Raw genomic sequence first — 20762 nt, 5'->3', positions numbered from 1 at the left:
TAGAGAATCACAATGACCCATATGTGACATCAATTTCCCATCTCCACACCCCTAGATTACTTGTTAGCATCACGACTCAAGGTAGACCCTAGGCGTAACAAGACGTATAAGATCCCGAAAGGCCTCATGCAAGACACTTAGCACTCATCATATAAGATAATATAACATCAAATATTTAAAAGACAGTTTCAACATATAAAAGTTTTATAGAGAACAGGGAAAGTATAAACATCGTCTCAAAGCCATCTAGTACATAATAATAAATCGGAGCGTAACCCGTAGATCAAGTTCAAAAAATAAAAGTAAAGGCATAATGATGTAAAGGCTTGGTCCTCGTAACATTAGGATTCACCAATCTTCAATATTCTATATGAGATCCCTAGCCACAGAAGTGCAAATCTGAATTGCCGGACCCTACATTCTGGAAAATGTAGGCAAGAGTATGCGTTAGTAAAAAAAAAGCACTAAGTGTGATCACCATGCATAAAAGTATGAAATTATGCTAAAAAGGACATATTTGTGATATGCAAAGACCATCTCAATACATAAGATATGGGGGTTAGAAAACATGAGTCATAAAATGTGGTTAATGAAAGTAAAACCGTCTTTGAACACATGTGAGATACTTCTTGAAGTAACCTTAGTTCATTACTGTGGGAATTAGCCTTAGCTGACATAAAGACCTTGTGAGATATAACACGATCCCCTGGTGTCTCCCACACCGAAAAGGCATGTCCTACTTGCCAAGGTAGGACCATTGTTGAGCTAAAGTGGATCTTCTAGTTATGTCTATCTAGACCATCAACCTATGGGGGCACACAGGTAGGGGATAATGAGATTGCTTCTAGAAACCCGACCTCAACACGGCGGAGCTTCCATCTCAATATCCTCTCGGTGCTAAGCATAAATCCCATGAAATAGTTGTTAAGTCTTGACTTAGCTTATCATTAAGATACATGGGTAGTCTCCACATGTCTTATCATAGAATAGCTCCTTAGACCATTCGTGAGAAAATCTTTCACTGTCCATGATCTTTTCATAATAGCTTTTAAGGCCCATAGTTATTCACTTCATGCTAGAGATACCCCTAATACTAATGGAAATAGTTTTGAAAACATGATCTATAATCATTGATGGCATATCCAGATATCATACTAATCAAGACCTAATTTAGAAAAATAGCCCTAAAAGCATTGAGGGAAAATCTAGATGTCATTCATGTCATGTGGCCAAGCTTCATAGAACATATAGACAATCTCATCTATAAGATTTCTTAAGTCATAAACATAGTTCTATTGTAAAACTGAAGCAAAATAAGTCAAGAAATATAGAAGATGAAAACAATAGAAATATAGAGACAAGATATGAAAGCGTTTCCTATTCTTCCAAGTCTTCAAGTGTTTACAATATGAACTTATGCCTCTATTTATAGTGTAACATAGAGGCAAACAAAAGGTTAGTCATAAACATGACATTGGCATGAATATAATAGAGGAGGTTATGAAAGTGAAATTTTACAAGAATCACTACAAGAAAAATGCCTTTTCAGGACCAACATTTAGGGATGAGCTGAAAATCTGGTCTCTAAAACTATACTAATAGGGACGACATTTTTTTTTGGTCCCTTATTCTAAATTTTATTTATTGTGTCAGCGAAGACAAAAAATGTAGTCCTTAAAATTATCATTATCTGGTCCCAAATCCTCTTTATAAGCGGGACAAATCAGCGCCACCACACTTTTCCTCCAAAACAAAATAGTAAATAAAATTAAAAACAATGTAAAATTGATAAAAGGTTAAAATAGTCCTATATTACTAAAACGCTACTCTATTAAAATATCTATTTATCCCATTCAACAAATTAGATCTCTAATCCTTCATCTCTCAAACCCTAAAACTTCACACATAGCCTTCTCAATATCATGATTTGCAACTTGCGAACTTGATATCACATTAGCGGCCAAAGACTTCTCGGCATGATGATCTCATCGGGTCTTCCCACAATCGAATTTCTTGTAGGTTTGCCATTTTAGTATCGGATTCTTTTCAACTGCGTTTGACCCATACAAAACCCATATACTATGATTTTTCTCTTCTTCTCATATGTTATTTGTTTCTCATGATTATTTTATTTATTTATTTTGCATGCTCTTTTATATCCTCTTTCAATTTCTCAAGAATTAAAATGTCATTTACAGCGCCCATTCCTTGTTGAGAGAGAAATTGTGGCTGGTAGCTATGGGATAAATCATGGTTGAAAGTTTTTTAATACTTTTGGAAAAATCAGATTTGTTAGTTGTTGGTTTGAATAGAATTTTTTGTCTACACATGTCTTTTTACCTGATTAATTCATTGGCATTTTTTTATTTTGGGGGTCATGGGAATGAAGCTATATACAATTTTTGAATGTAGATTCAGTACACTAGTGTTATTATCTTATTTTTACTTTGACTTGGTGCAATTGTACTTATCATGCATTCAATTATTGGGTTTGATTTCAAATTTTGTTAGAATATATGATTGCCTTATTCAGTTGTCATTGTTTCTTGCTTCTTTTCCTGTTTTATTAATCCTATTTTAGCCTTCTTTCTTTGTTATTTTAGATTTATAATTGTTGCACTTAATGAGAAGGTATGTTTCTTTTCTTTTTCTTGAATTGCCTCATTTTGAACAAATGAACCATGTGTGCTTGTTTTTTAGAAGGTATGACTAAATGTTTCTTTGTTTTATTTTTGGATATTCGTTATTGACAAGTTAATTCATTTGATCTTTCTTTCAAAAGTCTTGTTGTTGAATGGATTATGAATGTTTGGATCTTTACACAAGAATTTATCTTCCTTTGTAAGCTTTACACATAATGTTATTGTGTGTTTATGAAGAAAGTTTTTGGCCTTGTAAGTTTTTAGCATTCCATACTAGGAAGTGAATTTGTACGCTTCTTTCCTCTCCTAGAATTTCTAGATTTCATCAATGTTTTTTGTATCTGAATGACATTTGAAAATATGCCTCTTAAGTTTCATGTTTGATAAGTTCTATTTCTCACCTGAAATCATGCTACCTAATTACTTAAAATCTAATGATGATTCACGATTTAACATTAGAGACCATGATAGTTTGAACGTCTAATTCTTTAGAATGAAACATTCTAGTGTGTATAATGTAACTTTGGCTTTTTGGTGTAATTTAAAAGAAGACAGTTATGGTTTTTTTATATTAGGGAACCCCCATAAATATGAAAATGGTCAAATTGTTTATTTTCCAGATAGTATTTTTACCTTTTTCTTTTTAGTAGGAAAAACAAGACTAGGTTCCAAATGTAGTTCAGAATGGTATATTTCACTGTAGCTAAAGTTAATGTCCTCTTATACCTTAAGATTCCTCTCTACATTGTTGTTAAAAATAAACACTTATAGCATGTATTGTAATTTTTGTCAACTTATCAGATTGTTGTATTCGTTGATTTGAATGTGATTAAGTGTTTATCCATTAACATGTTATAATGCCTTATTCATTCTCGGGATATGTGAAACTTGATAGAAAATTTAAATTTGAATGGAAGAATATCAAGTAGAAATCTTACTTCCATGTGAAGTTTTATTTTTTCTATTACTATTTCTAGGAATACAACTCATGTCTCTTGGTTGGATTCAACATCTTACTCAAGAATCTTTGTTCTTCTAAGAGTATTTTCATGTAAGCATTTCTAGCTTGTAAGATAATGTTATAGAGTTTTATCCATCTTCATAGAGATACAAATGTAATTCATGTGATAAATAGTAACCATGTAAAAAGAGTTTATGTTGTTATCAAGTCCTTTCAACAATTATATGCATTCTCTTAATGTTTCAGAAGTTGTAATTTGCTGTGAATTAAAATAATATGATCTCCTAAGTTTGTTTGTGAGATAATAGCTCTGTGAAGTCACAGTTAAGGATGGGCTTGAGCTTGAGAGGAGGTTTGTGGGAAAGGCATCTAAACTTGTAGAGTCTTGCAACAAGTTTGTTGTGTGAAGCTTTTGTAGCTCTTATTGCATGACGGTTCGGTTCAAGACTAAGTATTGAAGAGAATGTCATAACTAATGTCGTGGATATTTATTGTAGTCCAATGTAACTCCATTAAACATGTCTCTGCTGTTTTCAAAAAATGATGTACTACTTAGAGCTAGAATTAGTCACTAATTAAAGGTATATGAATAATTTGATGGCAAATAAAACCCCTCCTTCTCCTTGCACTGATTTAGAATCTTGCTGTAAAATCTTCAATTTGTATAGCTGTAATCATTGGTGTCTAAACAGAATACTACAAAATTCGAAATTTATGAAGTTACAAGTTTTGAAGGAAATCTTAACTTAAAAATATAAATTTCTTCTTTTGGAAAGTAAAAACCTCTGTTTCACTGATTTTATTGTTGTTGTTGGTATTGTTCTTTTTCTTCTTCTTTTGGGAAGAAACAATACTAACAAGAGCATTTAGCAGCAAAATACACTGAATTTTACAAAAGCAGTCGGTTGAATAGCAGCCACGACTCTAGAAAAACCTTTCCTAATAGAATGCATTTTGCACCCTGAATGTGTACTTTTGGCAATTTGGACCATAAACTCTTACTCTTAGAAATTTGCAACCGATTGATTGTGTTTGTCCCAGAACTACTAAAATGCATACACATTTTTTCTGTGTGTTAGAACAATTTTCCCTTGACACTCCTTGACTAAATGAAATAGAATTACTTGAAAGTGATGATATGAATATTGGTTGAGATCATGTTTCTTTAATTAGTTGCAGGATAAATTTGATAGTGATGACATGGATGTTTATCGCTAACATATTTCACGATGGGTAAAAGATTTATGGAACAAATGAAGAGGACAATTACATGCTAAGTATGTAAAATGTAACTCAATCCAAGAGGCTCTTAAGAACGTGCTGAAGGAGGTAGACAAGAAACAATGAGAGTGATTGCTAAAGGAACATTGTTCTACATGAAGTTTACAGGTTTGTCATAGTACCTTGTTATGTAATTTCATTCATATTATGGTCCTTTGATTGATAATTTATTTATAACATCTCAATTTAATATTGTTACTTAAATGAAATGTTGACATGTACTTTAATTGATTCTGGTTCTATTATAACTTCTTCGTCAGTGACATTACCTTCCACATAAGATATGAAATCACCAAATGAACTCTCAACTGTTTCTATTTTCTTTCAAGTTCATATATTATTTTTCTTCAATGTAGATATTGCATGCATATTAGAGAAAGATGAAATCTTAGTTTTCCCTGTTCTTGTTTGAAACATATTTTAGTTTAACAACAATTACCCTTTGAGTTTTCTTTATGCTTGAGATCATAAACTCTATGATGCATAAAAAAAAAATAGAGACATCAAATATTTTTGATGTTCACATTATAATAAATACACCAAACGAGCAACTATAGGAGTGAAGCCAACACTTCCATGAACTAATCAAGAGAAAATAGAACATCTACTATTGTCCAGGGCCATATTTATGATGATTTGGTAAAAATAGCTCTAAGGTTAATCTAGAAAATAACTAAGCATAAAAAAAAAAGACAATCTGTTCTTTTACTTGAGAATTGATGTGAGTGAAGAGGATTTTATTTTATATAAATTAGGATTCAATAATGTAGTTTCTCATGTTTATAGATAGCTAGATGTAAGCTAGAAGTTGAACTAGATTAATTGTAATCTTGAAGTGTCAAAAACATAAAGAAATTAGGCGAGTTATCATTAGATTACCTATTAAAAGACCACTACTATGGTATGACTAGCTAGTAGGAAGAACCTAAAATAGATAATGAATGTTACACATGTAGAGTTTGTACAAATTTTTGAAGGCAACATTGTTGCATTCTTATATTATTTTGTCACTGGAATCTTATTTGTAATAAGAAATTTTTTGATAGTTTGTGCTATAAGGTTAACCAATTTTCTAGTTGATTCTTTGTCTTTTCTAAATGAATTTTATTACTTTTACAGGTTATGAAAAATTGAAGTTTACAAGAAGCAATTTTTTGAGGAAGAAACAAATTCACGACCATCATGTTATAGGTGCAGTTTAGGGATAATAGCTATATAGGTTTTTGGTAAGATATTATGTACAAAATACAGTGACTATCGTACATAGTTGTTATACAGTTCTAATATCTGATGCTTATCATCTTTTGTAATTACTTTTTCAATATTTATGAAAGTAACATTTTTATATTAATAACTTGATTTTGTAGTTGCAAATTGAATATAGACAAGATTGATGGTTGATAATCTGGTTGTGAGAACTAACAACCAGCTTTGAGCAGATCACAGAAATAGCTTAACGACCAGGGAAAAACTGGTCGCCAAAAGCCATTGACGACCAGTAATGTAGTCCCTAAAATTATCAATCAGGTACCAGAAAAGTGGTCCCGAAAAGATATTTAAGGACTAGATTTCAACTGGTCGCAAAAACACTTTAAGGACCAGCCATTCCCTCTCGTCCTTGATGGCTTTTAGCGAAGAAGCTTATTGGGACGGGCGGCGACCAGTTTTTTTCGGTCGCTAATGACCTTTTGGGACCAGAAATGCACCTTTAGGGACCATTTTTCCCTTCGCTACAGAACATTTTTCTTGTAGTGAATAATGATTATAAAGTTGGAGGTTATGGAGGTTATGGTTACCTTCATAATGGAGGAAAGTAATGCAGATAATGGGTGAGAGTAACTTCTTATTGTAGTGGACATCCACACTATAATATTTTATAACACTCCCCCTTGGATATCCATCGAGAATATCCCTCGTTAAAACCTTACTAGGAAAAAATCCTAGTGAAGGAAAAAGAGTACACATATCTTTTAATACGCTTGAATGTTACCTCATTAAAAACCTTACCAGGAAAACCCAATTGGGTTAAAACCATGGTTAAGGAAAAGAGTACAACGCGTATTTTTCTCCCCCGATAAAAACTTTACTTGATATCTCAAAGACGATGCATTCTAATCTTATATCACAACTTCTCAAATATTGATGTTGCCAATCCTTAGTGAATAAGCTTACAATATTATCACTTGAATGTGTCTTTGAACATCTATCTCATCATTTTGTTGAAGATTATGTGTGGAAAAGACTTTTTGTGAAATATGTTTTGTTCGATCTCCTTTGATTGTATCCTCCCTTCAATTGAGCTATATATTATTTTTGTATATGCTGGCTGAAATATCCTTTTCAAAAGAAAATAACATATTTTCTGAATATGATATATCATGATTCCAACCAAATATACTTCCGACTTATTTAATAAATCAATATTCTTTCTGCATGATTTGAAGAAGTGGTTACTAATGTGATTCTGTAAATGCCAAGATATTGTTTTGTCTCCATATGTAAATAAATAGTCCTTTTGCGATCGAGCTTTATGCAGATCAGCTAAATATTCTGCATCTACACAATCAGATCATTTCTGACTCAGAGATTGATCATTTCAATTTTATTGAAGCTCATATTTTCTTCTGAAAGAAAATCGCACATCTTCTATGTGTTGAGTCACTTGCTTTGTTAGTTTCTTGTCATAACTTGAATGATACTATGACAATCCTTTCACATAATTTTCGTTATGTATATCAAATAATCTTCTAACATTTGCATAACCAACAATATATAAGGGCACCAATTGCACTAATACATGTCATTTTAAATCATTTGCATGAGATCAAAAAGATTATTTCTCTGTGTTAAGCAATCTCAAAATCATTGGGTACTCAACTGAATTGCTTTAAGACCTTTTAAATCCTTCAAGGATTTTCATATAACCTTCATCATCTAGTTAGACATAATAATCATTCATTATTCATATTCATTATGCATCTACCACTGGAGAATATATCTCCATTTAATAATGTCAGGATTTTTTCAAAAACTTTTTATGCCCCGAGGCACAAACCGCACTTTGTATCTTACGGTTACACTTTCACACAATGATTCATGTGTACTACACTGACATTATATTTTGTTCCATGAACTATTAGGTCAAAATCATCACTTTTCTAAGTAAAACAGAATTTACTTGAATAGTGCCAATCATTTATCTATCCACACTATATGACAAATTCGAACTTAAGATCCTCGTAAACATTTATAGCATTGAGTACTACTTCATATCCAAGATACCATCGACGGTCATTTTAATATCGATTCCAATAGACATAACTTATCGATATCTCTTCATTTTTCATCATTTCCAGGTACTTGAACCTTTGCCAAGATTTTATGAACTGTTATGTCATAGTTCTATTTCAAAACACTTACCTCATTAGCATGATCATTTTGATAATTTGCTCCTCTCCTTCCTCAAAGAGTTTACGTTTGTAATCGATTGGTCTATCACGCTTCTGGCGTACCATAGACTCTGTCCTTCAAGGACTATTTTATTGGAGCATTTGCAGCTTAATTAAAATATTGGATCAGCAAATACATCTGACAAATTATTTACAACATTTTTCAAATGAATTATCTCTTGTACTTCAAGTTCACATTTTTTTAACGAGGATTTATATAATTCACCCCACACATAATTTTCAGCTGCTACACATATCTCCCCCTAATGTTAGGAAATCTAACATTTACCCTCAATCTCATTTGGGGATCCATATTTGTGCATGGTGGAGCAAAAAAATCATATGTGCACACATCAAAATTTTTTTTAGATGGAAATTATTTGGTTCCTGACCTGAACCAATTGTGATGGGAGAACCTTGTTGGGCTTGATGAATACATGTTAAATAAACTCATCCCATACCAAATTTTATTTGAGAAATTTGTTCTCATAATCAGTGGTCTAGCTATAATTGGAGGCAAACAATTTCTGCTAAACCAACCAGTATCATCAACATAATTTTATAGTTTTGAACTGTGCTCTTAATTTAACAATTTGAGCAAACAACCTTACAAAAACTAATTTGTAAGTTGATACAAATGCACATGTGACCATACCATAGATGCATCTATTAAATCATAATAGTAAATAGTCCACATGGCAGGTGAACGGGCCTATATTCACCTTTATATTTTCCAAATAATTTCAAGGGATATAATCCCAACCTTAGCTGGTACAATGATCATTTTATCATGAGAACAAGCAACACAAGAGAATTCTCGAAGAATCTTTTATTTCCTCAAACATATAGTCACATGAATTCTCAATTTCTTTTGCATCACATTTGAATCGGAATGGCCAACAGATTATGCCAACTGATATTTATTCTAGTAAACTTCTAGTTTACTTTTGTATGTGATTCCATCATCATGCAATATTAAATCTTGGTTGTAGTAATTTGAAGATATTAAATCTTCCCATAATTTATAGTCTCAATATAATTTTTTTTTTTCTTTTCAATTCTTCCGAAACGTAAAAATTTTCTTTTGAGACTTACTACAACCTCAATATTATGAACAATTTCATTCCTCCGGATAGTAACAAATTAGCCCTTTCGAAACTCTCAATTAATTTTGTGTACTACCACAAATTTCACAACGCCATTCTTATGGTGACCATCTCCTTCAAGGAGAAAATTATTATTATTATCATGGTTAAAATTATCACATGCAAGACTTATTTCTTGACAACTAATGACAAATTTGTGTTACCAAACAACTATATTTATTTTGGTCATAACCACAACCTTTATTGGAAAGAATTATTTCTTTCTTTTGTCCTTCAATAGTTCATAATTTAACATACCCACAATATTTGTGTAGTACTTAAAATATATGACTAAATGACCATTTATGTCAAAATATTTCTTTTCAATCTCTCAAACTTCCCGTAGAGGTGAGAGGTGACATTTATCCAACAATACATGAACATGTTCTTATCCATAAGAACACAAGTCACATTTTCTTTAAGAAATGGACCATAACCATTTGAACATGCTTCATAAGTTTTTATTAGAAACACATTTTCATGCTTTCACATTTATCAAATTTATGTGACTCACCTCAACATCAGTTTAAGAGGTCAAATGTACAAATGTACTAGCACTTTGTATTCCTTTATTTTGATGGAGGATTTACAAAAGTTTTCAAATTGGGATTGCACCAACAACAATGTGCCCAATAACTTCTCATACCACTTTGATGGAAAAAAATTACTTTCACATTTGAAGGAGCATCTTAAGAAACAATGTGTCCAATAACCTTTCGTATCATTTTAATGGACAAAATCACCTTCACATTTGAAGGACCATCTTAAGAAGCCATAATGTTCTTCCTTATAATTACCACAATGATGACCATTAAAATTTTACTACACCCATACATACATTCAACTACTTGTCATTTTTCGGACATATTATGCACAACTACCACATTCACATAAGAGAATGGAGCAAATTAATTGGGTAAATTTCATGACTTTTAGTCAAGAGTATAAAACTTTATGTTAGTCATCATAATATCATCACTATAGTGCATTAGGACTTCAACCCAATGTCTTACCCATATAAAGACGTCTTTGGTCATAAATCAATGGGACTTGAACCCAACTTCTTGTTATCATGGTGCACCGAGACTTTAACTCGATGTCTTACCCACTTGGTGCGGTGAAACCTGAATTCACCGTCTTACCCTCAACCAGTGTCTTAATAAATCAAATACATTACCAAAAATTAAATATTCAATACCATAAATATAATCTAAATTTGACATAAAATTGAATAAAAATGAACAAAACTAATTAATTAGAACAACATGTTGGAACCAAATAAAAGTCCCAAGTAAAAATAAACTAAAACATTTAAATAGTCACTCACAATATTGTTATGAAGATTATCATAATTTACTAACCATTTTAAAATAACCACAAAACAAGGTTTTTTAGTACAAATAATAGATTAATAACTCAACAAGTAAATGTTTAGATACAGAAAAATAAAGAGGTACAAAAGTAACCAATAATGATAATTCAATCAATATGTATATGTCACATAACTCAAAAACTTATCTTTTAATAAAACAAGATCATAAAGAACAATTTCTTTACAAATTATTAACTTACAAAACTAATTTTACTTTTTAAATATATAAGTGATCAAATTAAAAGTTTGCTCAAAGTAAAAGCAACTTGCTGGACTCATATGATTTTGAGATGGTAAGAAAACTAATGATGCATATTCAAAAGTAAAATATAAAATAGATTATATAGTAATTTACCTTGTTTTCGAGAGGAAAAACACAAATATTTTTACCTTCTTTATATTTACTTTGCTGCAATCCTTCAATAGTAGAACAATCGTGCCGATAATGTGTTGTTAAACTAAAGAAAAATATAGAAGATGAAAACAATAGAAATATAGAGACAAGATATGAAAGTATTTCTTATTCTTCCAAGTCTTTTAGTGTTTACAACATGAACCCTTATTATAGTGTAACATAGAGGCATACAAAAGGTTAGTCATAAACATGACATTAACATGAATATAATGGAGGAGGTTATGAAAGTGAAAGGTTACAAAAATAATGGTTATAAAGTTGGAAGTTTTGGTTATCTTCAAAATGGAGAAAAGTAATGGAGATAATGGGTAAGAGTAACTTCTTGGTGTAGTGGACATCCACACTATAATATTTTATAACAACTTCCATGAACATGCATTCTATTCAATAATTCATAAGATTCATCATGTCTTCAAAGTCAATGCATCTTCAAATTCGTTTACATCTATTTCATAAAGAGAAGACATGCATACTTTCATAAATTTATCTTTCATAGTTCAAGACCCACATTATATAAACATAGCTTAGAAAACATGGGTTATCCACGGGTTCATGGGAAATCAACTTAAAAACATGACAATACTTCAACTCATGCATATAAGTTCGTAAATCAATCAAATAAATCAATATTGAAAAGAACCCATGACACGGAAGAAAACCCTAACTCAATTGGGGAATTCTAACTTTGTAAATTGGAGAATTTGGGAACTCCGTGGATGAAAGGGCTTCTTCGATAAAAACTATCATACCTTGATACAAAAAGCATGGAAGCAATAGAGGATTAGGAGGCTTGATCCCGAAACCCTAGCTTTCTTCTTCAACTTCTAGAGAGAGAAATATTTGAGAGGAAAAGCTTGATCTTCTTTTGAGAATTTAAGAGAATGTATTTACTTTGCGAGATTTGGGGGTTTAAAATCAATATATAGGGCTTTGGGTAGAAGGAAAGACGACACAGTATTGAGTTAAAACAATTGGGGAAATGATCCAAAAGTCTCTGACCAAAAATTGCCGGATTGGCATCAAGCAGGCCTTCACGGCCCATCATGCACTACCATAGCCCGTCAAATGGGCCGTGATGAATTTCTACCCGATAGGGCTTCAATATTATGGGCATAACTTTTTTCTCTGAGTTTGGAATTAGGAAAACTCGGTGGCATTGGAAATACGACTCAGAGATCTTTAAATTGTTAGGTAATTGGCCACCTAATTTATGTTGTGCTAAAAGATATGACTGTTTAAAGTTGACCCTAAACTCTAAGTCTAATGAAAACCCTTCACAAACGACTTCATGGTCTGTGTGAAGCTTCACGGGCTGTTTTGACGCCTGTTGTCCTTGACAAGTGGCTCGAGGAGAACCCCTACTGAACTTGACCTCTTCACGACCACTTGTAGAACTCGTCTCCCTCTTCATGGCCCGTCTAAGGGTCCGTGGGAGGGAGCCTACTTGGGGCAGGTTCCGCCTCCTTGTCATGAGCCCCATAACGGACTGTGGTCCACTTCACGACCCATCTAGGGCTCCATGGAGGTCCTACGGTCTAGTTTAACTGTGAAAATTGATAACCAAATCTTTTTATTGAATTGGTGGATTCAATCACCCAACTGTTCTTTCTTTAAGGATTCAGAAATTTTACAATCTGAATTTCCTGAAAAGAATTCTCAATGATATACCAATCACTATGGGATTCGACCCTGACTTGTCGTTTGGTTTTTATTGACTACGACTACTGTCCCTTTTAATTTGTTTTAAGGAGGATATTTGATTGTTCTCAACATGTTTTGGGCTTATTCTAGGATAGACTGATGTTTCCTTAGACTAATGCACCTTGTGAAATTTGGATGTCTCTTACGTCGTTCAGATGGACTAGGTCCTTCTTCACTGGAATATCAGACTTGGGTCTCATAAGAAGAGCTTTAGTTTAGGCTTTCTGTCTTCTCTCCCAATTTGTTAGCCCTTCTATCTTCTCTCCTTACCTTTGCAACTCAGAGGCGTTACTAGAGGTTATGGACCTTCTTTGTATTGGAGTTCTTCTAGCTTGGAGCCTTTTGTGATACCATTGGGTGTGGACGTTGATCCATGATGGCTTGGAGCCTATATGAGATTCTCTTTGGACTGAATTCCTCCTGGGCGCTCTTGCTACCTTGGCAGCTGACAGCCCTAGGAGTAGACAGGTTTTGCAACCTAGATATATGAGATCCTCTATAGAGTTGACACGCCGCCGAGTCACTCTTCCTAGCTGGGTGGCTTACGCCCCTAGAAGTTGACTATATGGCTAGGCGGTCTGGTTGACTGTCTCTTTTTCTAGCGAGGTTAGGAGTTGACTAGTTGGGTTGAATGCCACTCTTCCTATCCGAACTAGGACTTTACTAGTTCTTGGTTACTTGGGCTTGGAATGCGATGTTTTGGAGTTCTTATATTGGTTATTCTTCTATTTTATGGACTTAGTATTCTTTGTACATGTCAGGCTTATGGGGTCCGTTTAGAGTTTATTGAACTTGCGCAAGAGTGTACTTCTGGGGTTATAGGGTCAGTTAGGTTTTGTGTAGAAGAACTTAGATTTGCTTTTGTATCCTTGTGTGCTTTCTTTACATATTCGCCTCGACCTTTATTTTTGTCTAGAATCTATCTTTTCTGATATTTTTTACCTTTCTTGATCAGTCAGCCTATGATGCGTACTGAGTACCTTGTTTTAGTACTTATGCAACACTATGCATCTATTCGTGATGCAAGTTCTAGTACCAACTACAAGCAGTAATCGTTCGTGCCATCTTTTGTAGCTTGTGGATATCGGAGACGAGGGTGAGCACTTGGTGTCCTGGACCAACATGTCTCCTTTTGTACATATGTTAGTTTGCCTTTTGCCTTTGAGATGGCTTGTTGTGGTCCACTTTTGGGACTTGTATTTATCATGTAAGACAACTTTGTACTCGTGCCTTCCAGGTTTGGGTAGGGTTTCCTTTATATATACTTTTTGGTTTTGTTTTTATCTTTTCTTATTGTAGTATTACTTTCTATGCAGTTCCACCGTTATAGCCACTACTTCTCGTTCTGGGAATGGGTCTTTTTATCTACTTGTGGGTTTTAGTAGGTGTCATTATGAATCAGGTAGTCAGGTCGTGACATATGCTTAGGAAAAAATTAGCAAAAACGTCAACTTCTTTACCCATAAGCTCTTTCATTGTCTCCGGTCAAAGAGAGAAAACTCTTGATACCCAATTTTGACCCTCCTTTCTTTAAAATACATTTAATTGAGCTTATAAATTATTTTAATTTTTTTTTTATCATGATTATTATTATAATTATGATACTATCATTGTCACATTTATAGAATTACTAATAAATACATTTTTTTTCTTAAAAAGTCACTTCTATCACTTTGTTTTTCATTTTAATTGATTCTCCTCATTTTATTTCTAATTTCATACTTACTAAATTAACATAAATCATCAAGGAAATTTTCAAATATTTGTACTTCTACATAATAATTATATATTACAGTCGTTATTAAATTACAAGCTCAAATGAATTGATTTAAACAACGGAAAGACCCAAGAAATACTTCAACAATTTAGTTACCAAATAATATCCCAAATCTGCACAAGAACCCTAAAAAACAAGGGACCAAATGCAGCAGCCCAAACATAAACCCATCATCTCTCTTCACAATCCCTACTACCCACTTTATCCTCATTTAACTACCTAAAATACACTTTTTGTTTTAGATTTTTTTGGGTTTTACCCCCCCAACAACAAAGTCCCACATAAGTCACAAGACGCCGGAGCCTCTCTCTCTCTCTATCTCTCTATCTCTCTCCCTCTCTCTCTATCTCTATATTATAAAAAAAAACCCATTGTTCATTAGATATGGATAGAGGTTTTCACTCTATATTAGTTCTATGGCTATGTAAATCACGTGAAGAATGCCAAGTACATCCAAAAATCCCAACGTTTATTCTTTAATGGTTATCTTTGATTTATTTCAAAATAGGAAATTAAAATTCCTGCTCAACAATTGAAGAACTCTAATTTCAACTATAAAAGCTTATTTTAAAGTTAATTTTCAAAGGATTTTAAGCTACTCTTTTACACTTCAAAATTTGGCTGCCACTCATCCTTTGTTCACACTGAGTCTTTCATTTGCATCTCCTCTCCAAATCTCAAAAACATTGACATTATAAATTTTTTTCTTTATCAGAAGTTGCATTCTATCTACAACTAATCATTTATGTATATAAAAATCATGTATTTCTTTGATTTGATGTCATCTGTGTATCTATTTATAATGGCTTTAGGTCTTAGTTAAGATTACTCTATCAATAAGAATTTTATATTAATTAAAAATAGTCATTTCTTTAAATATAATAATGCATGATTTGTTGGAATATTTGTTGAAATCAAGATGTATGGTTTAACTAGCATGAATGACCCTTAAATAAAACAAAACATTTTCATTTTCTTAATATAAAAGGATTCAACGTTCGGTTTTAAACCAATTTTTTACATGCTTACCTTCAAAAGCCTTCAGACCTTGAGAGTCACTTTTTTAAACACTTGACTATTTTCTTTCATTTGAAAACAAATGGCTGCAACTATTTTCTTAAAAATATTTCATTTAAATTGTAGGTTTTTCAAATTAATTTTGCCCGTTCTTAAAATTTGGAAATATTATTACTTTATTATGCTTAGGTTTCAAACTTCAAGTATATAATATTTTTAAATCTTGAGTAAGCTTATTACTGTTTTCTAGTTTTTCTAAGACTAAATTTGTATCTAATTACATATTATTGCATTTTTGGTCAAGCTGTATAAATAATTCGATTTTTTAGTAGAGATGGCTTGAATCAATTTTAGTTCAATGCTAATAAAGGATGGTTTGATTCATTGCTTCGTTACTTTATAACTCAACTACATAAAAAAAAAATCTGCAATTAATTGTCCGAATGAGGGCTTTAATTAACTTATAGTAGAAGTATTCATATATATACTATTTACATGGTATTTCTCTTAAAATACTAGTAATGTCTTCTTAAGTTATATTTTCATATTCACTTACGTCATATTTTTAATCAAATCATATATTTTTGTCAACCTAAGTTTTGTTGGTAACAATATTTAATAGATTTTAAATGATGCGTAATCTCGTCCCTTTAAGATAACTTGAACCCTTATTTAGAATCACATAAGTAGATCATTAATTGGAATTAATTTTAGCATTACTTAAATAAATATTTAAGTGTCCTAATTTACCTTAAAAATAATTAGGTGGTAACTCCTTAAGTTAAATAATTTAGGAATCATCAATATGTTGTACACTATTTGACGTGCCTTAAAATGGGGTATAACAACAAACTCATCCCGAACACCTCGAGATCCAAACCAAAGGTCACTCAAGAACAAACTCGATATTCAAGAGCTAACCACACTAATAAAATTCTCATCCGAGCGCGTTTACCAAGAATATTGACCAAAGTCAAATATTGGCCAAAACATTAAAGATGAAATGCCTAACCACAAAAACTCAAGCCGAGGGCCTCACAACCAGAACCAACCATTCTACTAGACCAATATGTACCTTACTGAGCTTTCAAAATTTTTATATGACATCAGATTATTCAGATGTTGACTAAAGTCAACTATTTCAATTAAAAAGCCTTTTAAAGGGGAAAACTTACTCAAAACTCTCTCGACCACTTCGGGAAGCATCTTACTCAATCCAGCAAGACACAAAAGCTTCAAGGAAACTATGGGTAGGGGCAAAGCAGTAAATGCATGCAAGAAAATAGATTTTACCGTGAGGGTCATTACAAACATAGAATAAAGGGAATACAAGGAATGATGACGAAAATATTTGACAAAAGATATGGTTTCATTCGGTAGTCGAGCTTCTAATCAAAATAGGAGTACAACGACAAATAAAAATATATACAGAACCATATGTGAAAAAAAAGAAAAGACTAGTACTAGTTAAAATAGAGGGAGATTAGCAAATACAAATTTCAGGGGTTCACCGCAGTCTCTGAATCCAAAAGTTGCTCCACACAAGGCATACCTTAATGGAAAGAAGTCATACTATGATATGCAGGGTGTACAAGTGTAGTATGAATACAAATAAGAGGTACTCATTAGTAATAGGCCGACGGAGCTCAAAAGATAAATCAAACATAAATTATAGGAAAGGAAAGCAAGTATAGTATAAGAAGCTAAAGAAGAGATATTGAACAATTAATGTAAATAAAGACAGGGGAGAAGAATATAATAAGAAAGAGAGAGAAACAAAGGAACATAACTGGAGGTGCTATCCAAATAACCTATCCACTACAATGGTTCATTATGGAAGCCAACCAGCTGAAAATACAACATCGGTAACCACCACAACACTTCATAGTGGACATGAGGCTAATCAAACCTAGCTAAAACCAAATGGACCAATATATAGTCAAGTCTAAACCATTTATATAGCTAAATAAAAAATCAACGGAAGATACATAATTATATAATCAAAAAATGACCTAATCAATTATACTCGTGGCAGGAAATGCATAGGATGTGAGTTGTGTAATATAAACCAATGTGTGGCATACAACCAACTATGGATGTGATTAAGAAAATATCTATTGTTGATTGGAATGTCCATTATAGAAATTGCACTCAAACAATGTTTTGGAAGAACCCTTGAGTACTCTTTCTTTTTTGTGCATAGGTACATCTAAAAATCCAATTCATTTTTATCCATAAAATATGGAACTTTCGATACAAAATGATGTTGAGTTTTAAGGAAATATTTTTTGCTCAAACGTCGCCCATATCTAATCTCTTCTTTCTATTTTGGCTGTATAGTCTTTATGGTATTTCTCTACTTTTTGATTTCTTCAGGATAATAATATGGTGATCATAAAAATAATAACATAGTGTTCAACACTTAAAATGAAGGATAATATGGAACATTAGAGTTTTAGTGAATATCTGAAATGATTGAAAGTTTGATTTGCATTGATTAGTAGTTGGCATGATAAATACTCCTAAGTGTTAACTTTAATATGTTTTAATTTCACTAACCTTCATATCTATTTCCTTTTTTCTTTCTCAATATATATTATTTGTTATATGTGGAAGATACTAATAATATTATTAAATAAGATCAGAGTACAAGGATGGTTCTTTATAATTATAAATAAAGAATAATAAATATTATTGTGTAAATTATCTAATTACTTGCTCCGGTAACGTAATTGAATACTTGGTGTGATTAGTAAAGTTTCTTCAATGTGACGAGGAGGTTTGGGGTTTGAGTGGAGAAAACAACCTCCTATAGAAATGTAGGGTAAGACTGCATAAGACATTTTGTATGTCTTTTTGTAAACAATTCTAAATTATTCTCCTGCCTAACAACATGCCCCTCTCTACACTTCCGATTTCATCCTCGAGTTTCATTCCTTAATAAAAAATACTTTATACTCTTACCCATTATGGCTGGTGTCATCAATTGAGCCTCACAATTCTTTCTCATCGTTTACTCATTCCACACATAGGAATTCAATAGGAATTGAAACTTATTTCTTTAAGCTCAATCTCCAAGATTAAAATGACCATGTAACTTCTTAAATGTTCGTGTGGCCTATCAATTATATACGTGGTCGTCAACAAACCCTAGTGTGTTTTCCTTTTATAAGAAGCATGAAATTAGTACAAGTGATATATCATTAACGAGCTAGATTAAAGGAAAACCTTCACAATTAACTCAAAAAAACTCAAAATATTGTTCTTTCCTTTCATAAATAGTGCGATGCTAAGTTTCATATTTGATAGTCAAACAATATATTAGTTATAGTGATCTGTGAAGTATATAATTGTCCAAAAATTATATGATAATTGGTGGAAAATATGTTGCTACTATTTTGTTTTAAAATGTATAAAATTAATTAGAATTTAAAAATAAACTAAAAATAATATTATGGTAGTTCTTAAATTTCCATGGAAAAGATCTTCTGCCTAAAAAAACTGATAATTTTTTTCATTATAAATACCCATATGAAAACTCATAAAATTTAACCGTCAATACACTAAATATTGAAGCCGATAGACATTTAACATTAAATACCCCACTTATTGATGTATCTAGATTGGGAAGAGGGAAAATTGAGATCTTCACCCACCGCTTCGTTATCAATCAAATATTTGAGAACTAGAGATTATCTAGAGAGGGACAAAGATAACCCAAACTTTTTCAAGTAGTTGGCATGATTTGTGCATATCATAGTGAATGAGTGATGTTTGTATAAATCCTTCAATTCCTTTTCCATCCGAATCTGAGTGGCCATTGAAAGTTTCCTTTCATGGTTGCAATGGATGTAGGGATCAATAAAAAAAATGGAAAGAATGGGTTCAAATGACTGAGTCTATCCATCACCCTGTGTAAAAAGCTGTAGGGATTTATGGAGCTATCAAGAGTTCAATTTATAGAGTCCAAATGGATCCAAATTTGATTTTTGGTTTGGTAAAAAGGTGGTGTTTTGAGACTAACACTTTCGTATTTTCGTGGGGTTAAGCTACTATTACTCTTGAAGATATGATGATTTTGGGAGGCTTCTCTATTTTGAGTCACCCAAAACACAGAAGCCTCCCAAAATCATCATATCCTCAAGACTAACAATAGCATCACCTTACTGAAACAAAAAAATGTCAGTCTCACAAGAGCACCTTTCTACCAACCCAAAAATCAAATGTTGATCCTGCTTGACTCTATAAACTGAACTCTTGATAGCTCCATAAATCCCTGTAGCTTTTCATACGGGGTGATTGATACACTCAATCGTTTGAATTCATTCTTTCCATTTTATTTGTTAATCCATCCATCCATTGCAACTATGGAAGGAGACTTTCAATGGCCACTCAGTTTCAGATGGAAAAGAAATTGAAGGACCTTCTACATACTAATCATATAATACACTAATTATTAAAATACAGACTTAAATGAATTGATTTAAAGAATGATATTACCCAAGAAGTTCATACAAATAACACTCATTCACTATGATCTGCACAAATCATGCCAAGTACTTGAAAAAAATTGGGTTATATTTGTCCCTCTCTAGGTAATCTCTAGTTATCAAATCATCGATTGATAACAAAGCAGTACGTGCAGATCTCAATTTTCCCTTTCCCATTGTGAATTCTTCAGAAGTTGTGGTATTTAAGGTTAAATTTCTATGGGCTTCAATAGTAAGGGTATTTAGGGTGAAAAATTGTATGAGTTTCCACATGGGTATTAAGAGTGAAAATTGTATGAGTGTTTTTATGCGGTAGAGGTTTACCATGGAAATTTAAGGAATACCATAATATTGTTTTTGGTCTTTTTTGAATTTTTAATAAATTATACATATAAAAAAATAATATAGTAGGGACATCTTTGCCACAACTTATAATAAAGTGGAGAAAATGTCTACGTTGCCACAAACGCTTTTGGAGACAAAAAGTTTTTAAGCGTGAACGAATGGAATCC

The 20762-nt window shown here is 32.3% G+C and overlaps 1 long non-coding RNA gene across 2 annotated transcripts; it reads left to right on the top strand.

Annotated features, from left to right (window-relative positions):
* Positions 1-1862: 1862 nt before the first annotated feature.
* On the top strand, positions 1863-6168 carry LOC102595683 (uncharacterized). 2 transcript variants are annotated; one of them, XR_001474559.1, is made up of 3 exons: positions 1863-2015; positions 4777-4992; positions 6004-6168. It is a non-coding gene; the product is annotated as an uncharacterized lncRNA (long non-coding RNA). The 2 variants fall into 2 exon arrangements; XR_368016.2 differs by lacking the exon at positions 1863-2015 and adding an exon at positions 3580-3693.
* Positions 6169-20762: the final 14594 nt, after the last annotated feature.

This window comes from Solanum tuberosum, unplaced genomic scaffold (genome assembly GCF_000226075.1).
Source record: "Solanum tuberosum cultivar DM 1-3 516 R44 unplaced genomic scaffold, SolTub_3.0 scf00218, whole genome shotgun sequence".
Taxonomy (NCBI): Eukaryota; Viridiplantae; Streptophyta; class Magnoliopsida; order Solanales; family Solanaceae; genus Solanum; species Solanum tuberosum.
The sequence above is the reverse complement of the archived record's forward strand: the minus strand, read 5'-3'. Positions and strand labels throughout refer to the sequence as shown.